General features: G+C 35.7%; 1 long non-coding RNA gene across 3 annotated transcripts in view; it reads left to right on the forward strand.

Moving 5' to 3' along the window:
* The window catches only part of LOC129471585 (uncharacterized), a 264,013-nt gene extending 248,447 nt beyond the window's left edge, over positions 1-15,566 (forward strand). For 2 of the 3 annotated variants that reach the window (XR_010118626.1, XR_010118625.1), the window contains 4 exons: positions 1,301-1,385; positions 4,181-4,302; positions 9,575-9,656; positions 13,753-15,566. This is a non-coding gene — a long non-coding RNA (uncharacterized lncRNA). Of the gene's footprint in view, positions 1-1,300; positions 1,386-4,180; positions 4,303-9,574; positions 9,657-13,385; positions 13,519-13,752 lie in introns of those variants that run through there. The other variant, XR_008653650.2, reaches the window with a different exon arrangement.
* The last annotated feature ends 529 nt before the right edge of the window (positions 15,567-16,095 follow it).

Consider the following 16,095-nt stretch of genomic DNA (forward strand, 5'->3'; position numbering starts at 1 on the left):
GGCTAGCAGTAGCTTAACTCTTCATGGAAGAGACTGTCAACCACATATATGTATCTCATTAAACCTCAGCTAAATATGTATACAATGCAATTTCCACTTAACTGAATTGTCCCATAGTTGAATTATCTGACAAGAGGAGAAATGTACTGTAATGAAAGTCAGAGTGGACGGAGGCAGTTTTCTGAATCACTTGTGGCTAAATATCTTACTTTCGCAAATTTTTTTAAAAAGCATATGAGCATTGCTAAAGCTCCTCTTAGAACCTTGGAAGGGGCCTGCGCAAGTGAGAGGCTGTGAAATTTCAACTTCATTAGATTTACTATAACCCTGTCTCCGGGGTGACAACGTTACACAAAATAGGTGAACAGAGCTATGCTTTATTTCTCTAGAGCTGACATTTCCAGAGTTACAACATCAATCTTTCCATTTTAGGTAAACCCTGTCATATCAAGTTTATCACTTAATATCATTTGGGCAACTATTCTATTAAGTTGGCACTTTCCTAGGATAAGCTCTCTGGAAGTGTTTACATATGATCCTGCCATCTAGAGGAATATGAATTCGGAATCATCTTATATCCACAACAGCCTCTTCTGAGGGTAACATCCCACTTGGTTCCCATCATCATATGTTTGCACCCATTGTTGCTGTCCTAGGTGTCCAAGGTTGCACTATATCCACTATCTGAACCTGCTTTGGACCTGGTGGCTCACTTCAGTCATTTCCAAGGCTCTCTCAAATGCTATAGAAACATTTCAGATGTTCCCCTTTATCACAATGTGTGATGGTGCCTGTGTGTCCACCACCAAGCATATCTCTTCGCATTTGCAATTTTGTGAGATTTTTCTAATTCTAAATAATCATTCAATTATAGATCCAACTTTGCATTTATGATTTTGTATCCTTTTTTCCTTAAACAATCACCTCCCCAGTTACATATGCTTCAAGCGCTTGAAACCTAACTGACTAGAAATATTATCATACCTTTTACAGATGCTTAAATGCAAGCTCATTGAGAGCAAAAATTTTTCTTTTTTTCTTCTCATAGCTATACATCAGCAGTCTATAGAGGATCTGAAATATACAACGCACTCAATCAGTGTGAAAGTCATTGTTTAAACTTTGTATTTCTAAACAAAAGAACCCTAATGTTTTATTTGTTCTTATTCAGTAGACTTACTCCACCCAGTTTCCTGTATTAGATTTTCCCCACAAACTGCATGATGTTCACATAGAAAGAAATGTAAAAAAATTTATTGGAAGAACTGGTAATTTTAAAAGAATTTATTTTCTATCATAGTAAAGAATTCAGTGTGGAACATACGCAAACACAGGATATCCAAAAAAGAACAAGATGAGGGGAGAAGAAACTAAAGTCAAAACAGGTAAAATATAAGAGGTAAGAGAAAGATGAGAAATGACTGACAAGGGCTGAGTGGAAAAACTGCTTAACTCGATTTTCCTTTTCATCTTAAGAGAAACTTAACTTAAAGAGAATATAAAAATTCAGCTTTCACATTTATCCAAATAGCCAACCTATGCTATTTCTATAGATAGATGTTTGAAAATCTTCAACCTCATCTTTATATAGTATTTACTGGGTAACAAAAGCACCCTGAGGGATAAACAAACAGTTAAAATGACAGGCTAGCTCATTTTATATGGAGGTGAAAAGTAGCACAAACCACATGTATCAGAACTGGAATGCTAAGTGAAGCTGTGAGGTACAAGCAACAGGGCCAGAGATGTTACTGTTGCGTCTAAGTTCAATAGACTAGACTAAATAAACAATGAAAATGTAAAATTTGGGGCCACTGATATTAAAATTTTATGACTTACTTAGGAGAGTTTTAAGCTTTAGAATAGTAGCTCTCATTCATTCAACTCTAACCTCAGATCATGCCTTAATTTTTTTTTTCTGATAGTAATAACAGAAACGAATACAAATAAAACTAAAGATTTAAAATTTCAAAAAGGAATCGTTTTTTAAAAAAAAGCTAGAGTAATTTTTTAATCCCCTTCTGTCCCCAGCATCCTTGATTTCCCCTGTAATTTGGCATAATACCTCTTTCTTAGTGCTGTACAAGTCTTGTCCATATTGCTTGTCTAAACTATCATCTTCCTTTGTGCTTGTAGGAAGATTCACAGAAAGGGCTCTCTTTCTTCCCAAGACCCTCTTTTTCCCAAAGCTCACATTTCTACGTATAAATGCGTATGTATCTGTTTTGCTGTATCTATGTTTAATAGCCTCCATGAAGATCAGGTTTTCTGTAAAATAACTTTTCTAAATGTATATCATTCTAATGATTTATTTTATTCCTTTGGATAGTTTAACCCATTTATACAACAATTCCTTAAATGTTTGGTCATACAAGGATGCAAATCAACCTTAATTACATAGAAAAACCTAAACACAGAAGCATTCTAATAAGGATATGGTGGGAATCCATAGGTTAGCTGGTTTATGCATCAGTAAACTGCAGCTGAATAAAATGGAGATAAACACCATCTAGTGCTACAAGGTCTCAAGTATAAATTAAGTAATGTCAATGGAAACAATATATTTGAAGTTCCCTGAGAAAAAAGCTATATAACATTTGAGAGATAGCATTGTTGATGATTAAGATATATATAAGTGTTAACCTTTACTGAATATCTGCTATATTCTCGAGACACAGTGCGCTAAATTCTTTATAGGTATGCTTGTATTTAATTCTCAGAACTCTAAAATATAGGCACTACTATTGGCCCTGTTTTTCTGATAAATAATTGAAGCAGAGATAGTTTAAATAATTTGTCCAAGGATATATTGCAAGTAAATTTTATATTCAGTAATTAAAACTCAATCGATCTAATTTTGGAGAATAATTTCTTAAGTCCTAAACAAGTGTTTCCCAACTTGGGATAAATTTAACTATTTTACTAGTTATTTTTTATCTTAATGTGTATTCAAAAATATAGCATATTTAGCTCATGATTTTACAGATATGATTTTTGAGACTGAGATTATAATAGACATTTAATTTTTAAGAGTGAATTAATTTAAATGTAAATATTAAACAGTAGTCAAGGTGATACTCAGATACAGTAAAATCAGGAAAGTGGTACGTGATTGAATTTGGGGAAATTTGCCAATGACCTGTTATGCGTCTCTAGACAGTAGCATAGGCAAGTGTGTTCTATTCAGTACTGGTACTAGGCGAGATCAGTGGGCTGATTTTCAGTACCTTCAACATTTCAGGAATTCCTCATTAACTCTGTGTCCTGATGATACTCTTTAACTACTAAGGTACCATTCTCTGTGTATCTGGTATTCATCTTCTCTCTCCAAATTTATCTGACCTATGTTCGTTCCTTAAATGTCATGCTTCCTGGGAAATTATCTAACAGGTTTCTTCTATAAGCTAAATTTTTGTAACAGCAACATTTACTACCTAAACTATAGGAGTGAATAATTATAGTTATCTCAAGCATTGTGTCACAGCCAGGACGTTAGTTCCAGGCAGAAGGCCTGGATTCTCTTGATGCTCCTTAAATGATACCAGGCCTTTGTGATGTCAAACTAGTTGTGACGGTGATGCTCCTTTTATTACCAATAGGAGTAATATTGTTTTGAAATACAGTTGACCCCTGAACAACATGGGTTTGGACTGCATAGGTTCAGTATATGAGGATTTTGTTCAGTAAATATATTGGAAAAAATTTTGGCGATTTGACAATTTGAAGAAATTCTTAGGTGAATTAGCCTAGAAGTATCAGAAAAACTAAGAAAAAGATATGTCATGAATGCATAAGACATATGTAGATACTAGTCTATTTTATAATTTACTATCATAAAATATACACATATCTCTTGTAAAAAGTTAAAACTTCTCAAAACCTATGCACACAAACAGACTGGACATGGTGCCATTCATAGTTGGCAGAAATGTAAACAAACATAAAGATGCAGATTAGATTGTAACTGCATAAAATTAACTGTAGTCCATAGTGTACTACTGTAATAATTTTATAGTTACCTCTTGTTGTTATTGCGGTGAGTTCAAGTGTTGTGAGTATCCACTTAAAACACCATGTGACACTAGTCATCTCCACCTGAGCACTTCATCTCTCCCATAAATTGCATATTGTGGTAAAACATGATCCCTCTCTGTTCTCTCCTATTTTTCATCGTGTTTAGTGCAATACCATAAACCTCAATTAACACCATGGGACCAGTATGAAATGCCACAGGTGATGCTGAAAGCGCACCCAAGAAGCAGAGAAAAGTCATGACATTACAAGAAAAAGTTGGATTCCTTGGTATGTATGCTATATTGAGGTCTGCAGACAATTCGTCTTGTATACAGATGGTGTAAAATTACACCATGGATAAATATAGTACAGCACTGTAAATGTATTTTCTCTTCCTTATGATTTTCTTAACATTTTCTTTTCTCTAGCTTACTTTATTGTTATAATACAGTATATAATAGACATATAAAATATGTGTTAACTGTTTATGTTATTGGTAAAGCTTCAGGTTAATAAAAGGCTATTACTAGTTAAGTTTGGGGGCAGTTAAAAGTTATATGCAAATTTTCGAATGCACAGGGAGTCAGTGCCCCAATCCCCACATTTTTTAAGGGTCAATTGTATATGTTTGTTTGATCTCACAAGAGAGAAAATGTTTCCACTTAAATAGGGAATTAAGTTTCATGACGACTTCATTTGATTACTTAATTTCAAGCCTCATCTGCAACTGTGAATATTTACTGAGAGTCCGTTGTGTACCAGCCACTATTTTAGGCACTGAGGATACAAAGAATAGAGACACAGTCCCTACTTTCAGATATTTTATAGCGTGTGTGTGTGTTCTGGAATGAATGAGATGGAGTAGGAGTAGCAACCAGGGCTAGCAGGGACACAAACGAATAAGTGTGCCGTAGCTCAGTAAGTTCTAGGGTAGCATGCTTAGACAGGGAGTGTCTTTTGGTATAGGGGAGGAATATTATGTCACCGAGTCCAAGGATGCTTAAGGCAGGGTTCCTGGAGGAAGCATACTCTGAACTGAGTTTTCAAGAAAAAGTAAGTGTCTGTCAGCCAAACACACAAAAATAAAAAGAACATTTAGGCCAGAAGAAACAGAATGAGCAAAGACCTGGAAGACAAAGAAAGCTTGTCACTCTTGGGGAAGAGCAAATAGGTCACCGTGGTAAAGATTATCTGGAGCTGGAATTTAAATCCAGACTCTTTCCTCTATACTATGTGATGCTGTATGCTCCTTATAGGATACAAGACCAGAATGTGGAGATATAATCAGAAATTACACCCCTTGACATGAAAGCTAATGATCATTAATATAAAACTAATGAAATTAACTACTGCATTTAGTTAATGGCCCACTATTTAAAATTCCAAAATTCCTCAGAAAGATGCTAAGTTAAAATGTAATTAATGTACTATCAGGTAAAATCAATGTGAATTTGTTTATTTGTTCAACAAATATTTATTAAAGACCTATTTTGTGTTAGGAATTATGCTGTTGCAGATGCGCTGATGAGCAAGCTATGCCCTGTGAATCTGAACACATGACAATTTTATAACAAAAATAGTCTGCCTTGAGCCTGGAACACAAGAGACAACAGTAAATATTGTTCAATATAATCCTGGCCTTGTTTATCAGAATGGGCTGCTTGGAGGTGTCCTGGTCTGCTCAGCAGGTTTATCCCTGTCTTTAAGGTGGGCACATACTGTTGATAAGAGTATTTCAGAAAATATCCAGTATCTTCATTTTGGCTCTTTGTTCATGAAAATACTTTCTGACAGTAATTTTGATTTTCCATCTAGAAATAAGATGTATTGAAACAATGAGCAAAAAAACAGCTGTAGCCTACATCTCTTGCCTATCCTAATCCTTATTTTAGTTAATAATACATTATGTCTGATCAACCAGCACTTGTGCTTTAGCGCTTATGACTATTCTCTGAGACGTGAGATGTCATCACTGCTATAGGAACTGACAAGGCACATTTCAGAATCAAACATTCTGTCTAAGGGAGTCAGCATAAGAGGAGGTTAGTCTCTGTGGCTTATCCTCTCAGTCACTGCCTTTCTCTTTATCTTCTATTAATTGCTCCAGGCAGTTTATTATGGACATTCACACAAATAAAATAGAATAGCACAATAAACTACCATGTACCCAGAGTCTATGACCAAACAATATATTACTATGTAGCTCTAAACAATATCTCTTTTTAGCTCTAAACAATATCTCTTTTAAAATATCAAAACATAACCTCAATGACAGTGATTATTTAAAAACGTACAATAGCTCCTTAACATCACTGAATATTTATTTAATGTTAAAAATTACCAATTATCTCATATATTTTATTTTTATTATTTGAATCAAGATTAAATAAGGTTACATTGCAATTGGTTGATAAGACGTTTAAGTCTTTTTTATTTTGTAAAGATCCCCTGTAAATTTGGTAAATTTGTTTTTCTCACTTGCAATTTAAATGTTAGGGGAGAAAAACAAAACCTAGCTGCTGATTGCATCCCTGTAGTGTCATTTGACATGTTCATCAGTCATCTGTATTTCCATAAAATTAGCATTTGGATCTAAGGGCTTCCTCGAAATCAAGTTTCTCTTTCATTTTATTTATTTATTTTTGACAAGATTACTTCAAAGACAGAATGCTTTCTCAAGAGACACGTAAAGTCTAATCATCTCTCTTGTGTGTGATGTTAGCAGCTATAGATTCTTAATGCTAGACTCTAAATAACTTTTAGATGAATCAACTTATATTTTTAACTATCTTTCAGGGAAATCTTATATCCTCCGTACTCTTATTACCTAAATATAGAAAGAAGTCATTTTATATTATTTCTTCTTTTTCCAAGAAAGACATATAAATAAAGAGAAAGAGAAGGAAGAAAGGAAGTAAGTGAGGGAGTGGGGAAGAAAGAGGGATAGTGATGGTAGTTTCTTTTGCTGTGCAGAAGCTCTTTAGTTTAATTAGATCCCATTTGTCAATTTTGGCTTTTGTTGCCATTGCTTTTGGTGTTTTAGACATGAAGTCCTTGCCCATGCCTATGTCCTGAATGGTATTGCCTAGGCTTTCTTCTAGGGTTTTTATGGTTTTAGGTCTAACATGTAAGTAAGTCTTTAATCCATATTGAATTAATTTTTGTATAAGGTGTAAGGCAGGGATCCAGTTTCAGCTTTCTACATATGGCTAGCCAGTTTTCCCAGCACCATTTATTAAATAGGGAATCCTTTCCCCATAAATTTTTGCAACCTACTCATCTGACAAAGGGCTAATATCCAGAATCTACAATGAACTCACTCAACCAAATTTACAAGAAAAAAACAAACAACCTCATCAAAAAGTGGGCAAAGGACATGAACAGACACTTCTCAAAAGAAGACATTTATGCAGCCAAAAAACACATGAAAAAATGCTCATCATCACTGGCCATCAGAGAAATGCAAATCAAAACCACAATGAGATACCATCTCACACCAGTTAGAATGGCCATCATTAAAGTCAGGAAACAACAGGTGCTGGAGAGGATGTGGAGAAATAAATAGGAACACTTTGACACTGTTAGTGGGACTGTAAACTAGTTCAACCATTGTGGAAGTCAGTGTGGCAATTCCTCAGGGATCTAGAACTAGAAATACCATTTGACCCAGCCATCCCATTACTGGGTATATACCCAAAGGACTATAAATCATGCTGCTATAAAGAAAGACACATGCACACGTATGTTTGTTGCAGCACTATTCACAATAGCAAAGACTTGGAACCAACCCAAATGTCCAACAACGATAGACTGGATTAAGAAAATGTGGCACATATACACCATGGAATACTATGCAGCCATAAAAAATGATGAGTTCATGTCCTTTGTAGGGACATGGATGAAACTGGAAAGCATCATTCTCAGTAAACTATCGCAAGGACAAAAAACCAAACACTGCATGTTCTCACTCATAGGTGGGAATTGAACAATGAGAACTCATGGACACAGGAAGGGGAACATCACACTCCGGGGACTGTTGTGGGTTGGAGGGAGTCGGGGAGCGACAGCATTAGGAGATATACCTAATGCTAAATGACGAGTTAATGGGTGCAGCAAACCAACACGGCACATGGATACCTATGTATGTAACAAACCTGCACGTTGTGCACATGTACCCTAAAACCTAAAGTATAATAAAAAAATAATAACACATAAATAAATAAAAAGAAAGAGGGATAGTGAAAGAGAAGGGTGAGGGGAGAGAGAGCAATATCACTGAAAAGAAAGAAACATTCTTAGGAATCTTACAATGCACAGTAATATCTGGCAAGTTATTTCATTCATGCTGTAGAAATTCTAATGAATAAAGCCATTATCTTGATACAAATGCTAAAGTACACAACTACTTATATAATTTCAAGTCTCATAAGACCTCAGCACTATGAAGATTATTTCTCAAACTCGGAAATTGTTCTATTTATATCTGCTAACCCTGAGATTGAACACAGTGAACCATGAAAATGAAGATATGGTAACAAATGAAGATGTCACCCATAAAACCTTTCTTTAAAAAAATTTGTCTGGAAACATGATCAAGTAATTTACATTCACAAACTGTAGATTAAGGATCCATAGTGATGGTATTACTGTTATTTTATCTTCATAATAATTCTTACTCTGAAAGAAATTCTGATTTTTAAACAATTTAGAAATAGCTAATTTTGATCCTACTTATGCATTCAACATTATTATGCATTAAATTACTTTATTTTCTTGAAGAGTTGTATTTATTAAGAACAGCTGTCAATAAACTGGTACCTTGATTATGGTCTTCTAGTATATTCCCCCAGAAAAACTCAAGAGCAGCTGTGTGGTAGAGACATAATAGGACAAAGTTATTTATATAGACTTTGGTATAACTGTGACCTTTTCAAACCAGAATCATCCATGCCTGTCTTCATTAGAGTTGAGCCTCAGCCAAGATTAAGTAACAGAGGGAACACATCAGCTTGACAAGACTGTCTTCAATATATTTGTAGTCATAATTTGCAAAATGATATGACACATTTTCCCCTATCTATTTGACAAATTGGTGGCTTTTTTGAATTTTATTTCAAAAGCCACATGTGTGGCTGCAAACTTAAGGCTGAATGACATGCGGAATGGAGCACCACATTTTTGAGATTGATGAGAAAAATTATGCCTGGTAATTCGTGTGCAAGGAGTCAGATCTAGAATCTAGAGGGAAAAGTAGATGCACGGCCTGGGGAGGTCAATACTGGGGGCTGCCTTTCATGTTAGACTAATCTTGACATCACCATTTTATTTGGCAGCTGTTATCAACACTCCCGCAAATAAATCTCTGCCACTACTCTCAGAGAAACTCCCCCTCATTCTTATGCGAGATGTCTTATAAATGTCCAAACAAGTATTCCTCTAATTAGAATGGGCATTAGATTAATAAGAAAGTTGGATTCTGAATCATCCCTCTGCTATATCCTAAAGCTTTCTGGCAGAGGGAGAGAGATGCTTCATCTCAATTCTTTTTGTTTCCTTGCAGTGTTCTCAGGAACTCCCACAAGACAATGAAAATGAGTCAACAGAAGCACCTTGTGGTTGACAGTGTCTTGTTGAAGATAAAGGTTATTCTTTATATTAATTTATAAAAGACATTAGGAGCATGTTCCCTTATAAGAGGACATTAAGAGCAGCCAGGCATATATTCTCCTCTTGTCTGCTACTGACACCTGGTTTCAAGGAACTCTCAATCTCTGCTCAGACCCTCCCTTTAGGGAGCAAATAACCTGAAAGGCTCAGGAATATAAAAAATTCAGAAGCCAAAATGCACTCTTATATTTGGGATATATCTACTCCTTCTTCTTAAAATGAAAATATATCTGCAATAGTTCATAAGTTATCTTAAAAGAAATGTAGATGGTCAAGAGATCGAGACTGTCCTGGCCAACAAGGTGAAACCCTATCTCTAATAAAAATACAAAAATTAGCTGGGCATGGTGGCATGCACCTGTAGTCCCAGCTACTCGGGAGGTTAAGGCAGGAGAATTACTTGAACTCGGGAGGCGGAGGTTGCAGTGAGCCAAGATCGTGCCACTGCACTCCAGCCTGGCAACAGAGTGAGACTCCATCTAAAAAAAAAAAAAAAGATGCAGATGGCAGGCTTAAAGGATAGTTATTTGGAATACATCTGGACTGACTGCATTTTACACACACATATACTCGTGTATTTTATACACACACACATCTCTCTATATGTATTATCAAACATCTGAGTTTAACTTACCTTATGTAATTAACTTTATTTGATCATTCAGATTTAGTAACTAAGAACCAGTTTTTACCCATATGCAGTATTTCTTTACTCTGTGGTACTCTGGGAGATGTGAATTTATAAAATTGCTGTTAAGTTATTTTCATTCTTGTTGGTATACTGAAAAAGAAAACAGAGAAAAAAACCACATTGAGCTACATACATTCCTACTTCCTGGTCCAAGTAATTTGTTGCTAAGAGACTGTGAGACTTTCTTGGGTTATTTTTAATTTCTTTTGTTTGTGGTTATGTTTTTGGCTTTCATATGTTTTTATTAAGTGTAATATTATCTGCTTTGCCTGGCTCTTCAAAGCGGAAGCTCGACCATAACAACGTAAATGTTGAGAAATACTGTTAACAAGATCAAGATATATACACAAATATGTGCTGCCATCAGCCTCTCTCATAATGGGAAAATATTTAGGAAAAAGAAGCAGAGTGCTTTGTTCAAAGCAACTACAAATCCATGGCCACAAATGCCATCATTTTGTTATTTTCAACTTTGCCCTCTCCACCTTGCTTTTCACATTCGTTGATTCTCCTGTGATGCTTTCTCTTTTTCTAATTTTATCTCAAATTCTCTTCTCTCTCCTGGCTGCATGCTTCTGTTTGTTTGCTTGATTGTTTGTTTGTGTTTCCTCCTACACCTACTCCTCAATTTCATTCTTCTTCATTTTCTTTAGAATGACTTTTTTTTTTTTTTAAATTATCTTACTCTTTCTCCTCATCCTGTCCTCCAGCTATTTGTTCGTACTTTGTTTTTTTTTTTTTTCTGTAGGGGAGGAAATTAAGTGATTTATGTTCAGTGAGATAGAAAGGAGAGCAGAGGAGAGGACAAGGGGAAGAAAGTGGGAGCAGGCAGGAAGAGACACACACGTGGTCCTTTTGAGTTATTTAGCTTCCAAATTATGAGAGCTGAGCTAAGGGTATTTGAATCTCTTTCCTGAAAGATAGAATGTCTTCATTGTCAGCTCAGCTCTCATATGTTGGAACCTCCCAATATACACACATTTTACGCAGTTATTAAATTCTAGATACTACTATGAATGGATTTTTCACATCAAATTACGATCCCAATTCAATTGACTTTAAGATAAGAAGATTATCCAATGAGCCTGATCTAATCACGGGAGCTCTTAGATCTGAGTCAAGAGGTCAGAGACTTACTTAAAATGTCAGAGATTCAAAATCAGAAAGAGTGGCTGCTGCTGTCCTGGAAGTAAACAAACACAACTGAGGAGCTCAGGGTGACCTCTAGGAGCCAAGCGTGGTCTCTGGTCAGCATTTAGTAAAACAAATGGGGAGTGTCCCACAACTACAAGAAACTGAATTCTGCCAATAACATTAATGAGCTCGGAGGAAGACACAGCCTCAGAGCAGAATGACAGTGTGACTGACACTTGGAGGCAGTCTTGATTGCAACCCTGTGAAACCCTGAACAGAAAACCCAATTATACCACGCTCAGATAAAGAAACTGTAAGACAATAAATTAACATTGCTTTAAGCCACCAATTCTGTGGTAATTTATGGTGCATTAATAGAAAATGAATACATTTTTCATATATAGATGGCAACAGAGCAAGAGCTTATTAGATAGATCTACTGTTGCTGTGTCAGGCCCTCGTCTGCTAAAATTATTTTTAACAAAGAAAATTTTTTATGGTTTCAGAAAGAAATTAAAGAGTCTCAAAAGACCTGTTTAATTGCTTATAATATTTATATCTATAGGTATAGTTAATATATATGCTGGAAATAATTCATTGTAAGTCCTTTAAGAAATTTAGAATACAGGAAACTGTATGGAAAAAATTATTGTTAACAACATCACAAGTATTCATTGATCTTAACTTCTGGATGCTCAGCAAAGGCAATAGAATCACTTTTGTTTTAAAATTACTATTTCTAAGTGCCTTAATGGAGAGCCTCAAAATACTGTGAAAAAAAACCAAAAGTTGGAATCACCAGAATTTCTTCCCTTTCTTTCCCATTTTTATCTTTAATGGGGAAAGCACATGTCCACGATTTGATGGCAAGGACTAGCATAATGAAACCTGGAGGAAGATTTCATTTTTTTAAACATTTTCTCCAGCATACAGTTTGCTGTTAACCCATGCCTCTCCATTGTATGATATAGATGACACCTAACACCCGTTTTCCTCCTTCTTCCTCCTAAGAGAGGCCGATTAATCCAGAGATTCACAGTATATCTAGCTCTCAAGAAGAATTTTGATTAGTTTTAAGCCAGTCAGCAAATGACATCCCCGAGTCTGGAGGTGCACATGTGAATTAAGTTTTCCCAATCAGATTGAAGAGAAGAAATATTTTCTATGCTTGAAGGAGAAATTTCCCCTTTCCTTTTCTGCCAGTAGCAAATAAGAATTAATGCCACTGTGATGGTCACTGACATCCATCCTGAAACCACTGGACAACCAGGCTTAGGAGGTAGCTAATTCTGAGGAAAGCAGAGGAGAAAGATTAAAAGGACTTGAGTCCTTCATTACATTGGGCATCTCATTACAGCACACCAGGAGCCCACTCTGCCTCTGGACTTCCAGTTATATCAGATAATAAATTTTTTTATTAGTTAGGCCACTTTGAGTGGGGGTTTTTCTGTTATTTGAAGCTCAAATATCTTAACAGATAACATGTGGGATCAACACTCACTGTCAGTATGCTGTTCAAAGTTCAGCTGAGCTTCATTCTCAAATGTAAAGCATTTCAAAGACCTGTAGAATTTCTCTCTAGTTTCCCAGGCAACTATTACATGTCACTCATAGATGTTCCGAAGCACACAGGTAATATTCTATCTCATCACCTCAATGTTAAATCCAGAGAAAGACAAATGAAACGGGTGCCAATAAATCCTCAAGGCTGCAGAGAGAAAAGAAAAGAATGAAAATCCAGGATGCAGCAATCTATTTTACTATCTAGTCTCCCTTTTTCCACTCTTTGTTTTCATTTTTCTTAATGCTGCTCAGAGAGATCCAAAATTAGATATAAATTTTCTTGAAGGTTAAGTCTTCTTTTTGCATTTGTTTCCAGGACACACTTGACCCTCACATACAAGAAACACTGCCTCTTGCAGAGAAAAGATTTAACAATTCTAAGTCCATCATCTAAGATCTTTACTCTCTTTTCTCTACATGATAAGAATAAAATCCAATCATGGACCTAAGTAGGTATAATAGACATTAATATAAATCATTTAGATGCGAATACTCTTTCTCTATAAACATCTATTCAATAAGGCTAAAAGATGAAAATAAAATCGAAAATTTGCTTTTTGTCATTCTGGTAATGCTGTTCTTCATCATAGACAATAAATTGGAGATAACTTCAAGCCAGAGATGGTAGCTTTGCTCAAGTTGCTTTGGATGATAATCAAATGAGACTTTCATTTATGTCACAGATGGAAGCTTGCAAGTCAAAACATTCAAAAGAAATGAAGATTTCTACATACCCAAGAACCACTGAGCTAGCCAGTGAGTGAGTCATCATCCATTTATGTCACAGATGGAAGCTTCTAAATCAAAACATTCAGAAGAAATGAAGATTTCTACATACCCAAGAACTACTCAGCTAGCCAGTGAGTGAGTCATCATCCCTCACTTGGCCTGCTCTTTGGCTCCATACTGGCTTCTTGGCTTCTGTTCCTTACCTGCTACAGTTTTTGTTCACACAGTAGCCAGAACGATTCTGTTGAAATGAAACAGACTATGTCATTTAAGCTCAAAAACCTCGAACCACTTTTCATCTCACTCAGAATACTATGGTCATGTGGAACCCATATTATATGACCTCTGGCTAACTTGTTTGACTTTATACCTCACCATTCTTTCGTCTCAAAGTTCACTCTATCAGCCCTGACTCTTTGGTGGTGAAACCAAGTATGCTTCCATTCACTGCCTCTGCACCTACATAACTTCTGCTTGTGAAGCTCTTCCTGGAGATATTTACTTGGCTCACACTCTTCAATCAAGTCTTCGTTGAAATGTCCCTTATTTGAGTGTTGCTCCTGCCTAATCTTTACAAAATGGCACCCTTTGCATCACTCTCTATCCCTTAACCATTTTTTCTTAGCTTTTTTTTTTCCCCACAGCATTTGTCATCATTGGAAATACTGCATAACCATTTATTGTCTATCATTGCCAATTACAATGTGAGTTCCATGACATCTGGAACTTCCCTTTGCTTGTTGCTATGTCCCAGAACCTAGAGCAGTGTCTGATACTTGGTAGGGACTAAGTAATTCCTTAGTCTTGATCATGCACAGAGAAGCACATATGTCTCAAATAATCTCAACTAAGAGCAGACTGAAGTCTCCTAATATTAGAACCATTACCGACTTTTGTACTTTTCTAGGAACTGGTATTTAGAAAAATAAACACAATATCGAAAAGCAAAAACAAAACTAATGAAATAATAACGTCACTATGCTTTCTCCGGCATTTCATTCAAATACAATTATAACTGGGGCAAAACAGTATTTACCCTCCAAGATGCCTCTATGTTAGAGTCAATTAAAATTCACTTTTTAAGAAAGCTCAAGACCCTGCTCTCTTCCTTCCAAATGTTATCTATGAATCACTTGCAATTTGATATATTAACAAATGAAACAAATTAAAATTTACATTATACCACTTCTGGGCACTGGGGACACAGCTTTCAATTTTGATGTAATTGACTATGCTGTGATCATTTGGATGTTTCTTTAAAAATTAAAGAAAATTTTAAAAAAATTTAGAGGCAGTCTCATACTGTTTCCCAGGCTGGAGTACTATGGCATGATCATAGCTCACTGCAGCCTCAAACTCCAGGGCTCAAGTGATCTTTCTGTTGGAACTACAGGCGTGTGGCACCATGCCTGGCTAATTGAAAAAAAATTTTTTTTTCAGAAGGAGGGTCTGGCTATATTGCCCAGGCTGGTCTTGAATTCTCAGCCTCAGGGGTCTCCCTACCTCAGCCTCCCAAGTAGAGAATGTTTCTTTAAGCTCATAGTACAAATATCTAGCATATTAATAATGTCAATACTCTAACTACATTTTGACTTTGACTTCATCTATCTAATTAAGAAAATTTAATCTTTGAAATGAACTAGCTTCTGTTCAATGGTCCAGAAAAATAAATTCAAATGATATATTATCAAGTTACCTAATGCTATTATGCTTTCAGAGGTTTGTTTCATTTGAATTTTTGGAGATTTTTTATAATAAATGTTTTCAAGTGACATACTCTCAAAGTCACAGAGTTTGTTGACATCTTCATTATGGTGTCTGTATATGTGTGTGTTTATATGTATATATGTACAGATAGAAAGATAGGTATAAATATAGATACATAGATACATTTATATACTCCCTGTATAGTCCTCGATGTGGCTCCCTAAATATCATATATAAAAATTTAAAAGCTAAGACGTGCTAGAGTCAGTGGCTCAGGAAAGAATATTCCTATACTGAGGATAGAGTGCTTAAACTGAATCAGCCCCAGTCGAAAGTTGAACTATTTGGAATGTTCTTTGATTTTTATCAATTCAGAGACTTTTGTTTTCCAAAATGTAACTGCAACCTCCATCTTACCAGTTGTTATTCTTCTTATAGAACAGAACTCTCAGAAATTCACAGAGCACAGATTCTTTTGATCTATCTAGAGCTCATGCCCAAAGGGAAAATTTCACCCTAGTCAATGGGGAAAATATGCCAATAAAGCAGCTGTCAACAGGATTTGTGGTCTCAGGAGAGGAGCACAGGTT

This window comes from Symphalangus syndactylus, chromosome 21, assembly GCF_028878055.3.
Source record: "Symphalangus syndactylus isolate Jambi chromosome 21, NHGRI_mSymSyn1-v2.1_pri, whole genome shotgun sequence".
NCBI lineage: Eukaryota > Metazoa > Chordata > Mammalia > Primates > Hylobatidae > Symphalangus > Symphalangus syndactylus.